Source organism: Delphinapterus leucas, chromosome 18, assembly GCF_059928025.1.
Source record: "Delphinapterus leucas isolate spDelLeu-1000000601 "Yukka" chromosome 18, BTC_Dleu_Yukka2, whole genome shotgun sequence".
Taxonomy (NCBI): Eukaryota; Metazoa; Chordata; class Mammalia; order Artiodactyla; family Monodontidae; genus Delphinapterus; species Delphinapterus leucas.
In genome coordinates, this window is record NC_143146.1 from 46390057 (window position 1) to 46393166 (window position 3110).

General features: G+C 44.7%; 1 pseudogene; it reads left to right on the forward strand.

Moving 5' to 3' along the window:
• The first annotated feature begins 312 nt into the window (after positions 1-312).
• Positions 313-2793, forward strand: LOC149746850 (transmembrane emp24 domain-containing protein 2 pseudogene; annotated as a pseudogene).
• The last annotated feature ends 317 nt before the right edge of the window (positions 2794-3110 follow it).

The following is a 3110-nucleotide window of genomic DNA, read 5'->3' on the forward strand; positions in this document are numbered from 1 at the left end:
CGCTCCGTGGCATGTGGGATCTTCCCGGACCGGGCCACGAACCCGTGTCCCCTGCATCGGCAGGCGGACTCTCAACCACTGCGCCACCAGGGAAGCCCTCACAAAATGTCATTCTAAAGAAACACAAGGTTATATAAATACTGTGTTAATCTGGCAAAAGCAAAGATAAACTCTATACATCAAAACAATATAAAAATAAAACAACAACCTATTTCCACAGTATAGCTTTCCCTAAACATAATCCATCCACTCCTGACTGCACTCTTCTCTTTCATTAGCCCAGTTTGACTAGAGGGACTGAGGACCAAGGAGCTCACGGTGCTCTCTGTCTAGTGCTGAACTGAGGTCAAGAATCGGCACTCAGGGTCAAGATTAATAGATAGAAAGTCAGGCATGCAGTCTAACTGGTTTCAGCCCCAGACCCCAAAATGAGAGGCCAAGTCCAGATATGAGACAGCAGGTAAGAAACCAGGGGGAGCAGAAATTCCATCCAGAGCAGAAGAAGCCTGGAGAGACTCTCCACACCATCGGGGCAAAACCAAAGACACGTTTACAAGGTGCCTGCGCTTTCACTACAAGTGAGAGAACTGCTAAAGATTCAGGTCAGTTCAGACACATTTATTCGACAGCTATTTACTAGGAACCTCCCTGTGTGCCTGTGCCAGGCTTTGTGCTAAGTATTGAGGGAGCAAAGGCCTTTAAGTGCTTACAGTTCAGTCAAAGAGAGGGATAAGGTAGCAATGACCAGGACCTGTGAAAAGATGGAATAAGCACTGGGTGAGGTGGGTGCCCCCAAAGAGGCATTTCTGTTGATCTGTGGGTTTGTGATGGTAGAGGGATGGAGAGGGGGGCAGGCCAGAGAAACTGTTCCTGAGATCATACCACCTGAACTGGGTCTTGAAAGGACTCATGTGAAGGAGAGAAGGATTGGGAAAGAAATTTCAGGCAAAGGAAAGGAGAAGGGATCTGTATGAGACACTGAGGCTTGAAAAACTATGATGCCACAAGAAATTTCATTTCTGAAGAAATCGACCACGTTGGGGACTTGGGGGACACTAAACAGAGACCCTGATGAGAGTGAGGCACAGAACCGAAAGCAAGGGCATTAAACTGCACAAAGAAAGGTGGATCTTCCAGCCCTACTCTTCACGCAGAATGCCAGCCTCTAGGCTCTTTCGCACGAGGGAGAGGTTCATTCAAACGTTAACGCATGGACATATATACACTACCAAAGGTAAGGTAGATAGCTAGTGGGAAGTAGCCGCACAGCACAGGGATATAAGTTCGGTGCTTTGTGACCGCCTGGAGGGGTGGGATGTGGAGGGAGACGCAAGAGGGAAGAGATATGGGAACATATGTATATGTATAACTGATTCACTTTGTTATAAAGCAGAAACTAACACACCATTGTAAAGCAATTATACCCCAATAAAGATGTTAAAAAAAAAAAAAGTTAACGACGTATGATTCTCTAGGGGATCTTGCTGAAACGCAGACTCTGATGCAGTAGATTTGAGGATGGGCCTGAGATGCTGCATTTCTAACAGGCTCCTGGGATGATGCTGATTCTGCTAGTCCATAAACCACAGTATGAGCAGCAAGGGTTTAGAGCGCACTAGTCTCCAGAGTGGACATGGAAATGTTCCACTGGAGTGAGGGAAGGGAACGTCAAGACATATCTATAGCCTTTATCAAAAAAGTAGGAAATTAGGAGAAGGCTGTGGTGGCGCAGCTCCGGAGGCCACAGCTGCGATGCTGGCTTTGGCCCCAGCAGCACCATGGTGACGCTCGCTGAGCTTCTCGTGCTCCTGGCCGCCCTCCTGGCCACGGTCTCGGGCTACTTCGTCAGCATCGATGCACACGCAGAGGAATGTTTCTTCAAACGGGTCACCTCGGGCACCAAGATGGGCCTCATCTTCGAGGTAGCTGAGGGCGGCTTCCTGGACATCAATGTGGAGGCTACAGGGCCTGAAAATAAAGGAATTTATAAGGGAGACAGGGAGTCCAGTGGGAAATACACATTTTCTGCTCACATGGATGGAACATATAAGTTTTGTTTTAGCAATAGGGTGTCCACCGTGATTCCAAAGATAGTGATGTACACCGTTGATAATGGGGAGGCCCCCTAAGGACAAGACATGGAAACAGAAGCTCACCAGAACAAGCTAGAAGAAATGATTAATGAGCTCGCAGTGGCAATAACAGCTGTAAAGCATGAACAGGGGAGTTTGGGAGAGAATACACAGAGCAATCAATGACAACACAAACAGCAGAGTGGTCCTTTGGTCCTTCTTTGAAGCTCTTGTTCTAGTTTCCATGACATTGGGACAGATCTACTACCTGAAGAGATTTTTTTGCAGTCCAGAGGGTTGTTTAAAAAGCCTTTTCCTGATGAGCCCAAACTCATAATTCACTGTTTACCAAACATCTTGGTCATAATAATGTCATTAGTTTCTACGTTTTTATTTTCTGAACTGCACATTCACAGCTTCTGTTTCTTTGTGATTAAGAGATATTGGGGGAGAACACTTTTTTAGGAAAGTTATAGTGAAATTTGACATGTGATTGGCATGATTTCATATTTGAATTCTGCCTTCATTATACAGGTCCTTCCAGAACTCAAGCACTGTAAGTGGAATATAGGTGTATAGTCCTTATTATATCTTCTTTCCTTTTGTTTTCATCATAAAATGCAGTTTGTTCAGGATAGTACTTTACTAAAATGACTGCATTCTTGGGATCCCTTGTCCTGCAGTTCAAGTCATTAAAGATTCATTTTGTTGAGTCCTTATGAGAAACAACAATCTGAATCTTGACATTTTCTATCCAGCCTAATGGCAGAGCTCTGTGACTAGAATATGCTACCAGGTTGGTACTTTTATACCTTGTCTATCTTGTTTTTGCTTTAAAGATAAGACTTAAGCCAACAACCTTTTTCCCCTTATAGTTGACTTTGAACCCTAGAACTCAATCACCTCCACTTAAAATTGTTGACACAAGCAGCTAATGACCCTTGTTTTGGTTTCTGCCTAAACTTGTAAGAAGTATCTATTAAAGCCAATTCTCTGGGTGTTGCAGTGAACGATAGTTCTTTTTCTTTCTCTGCTGGC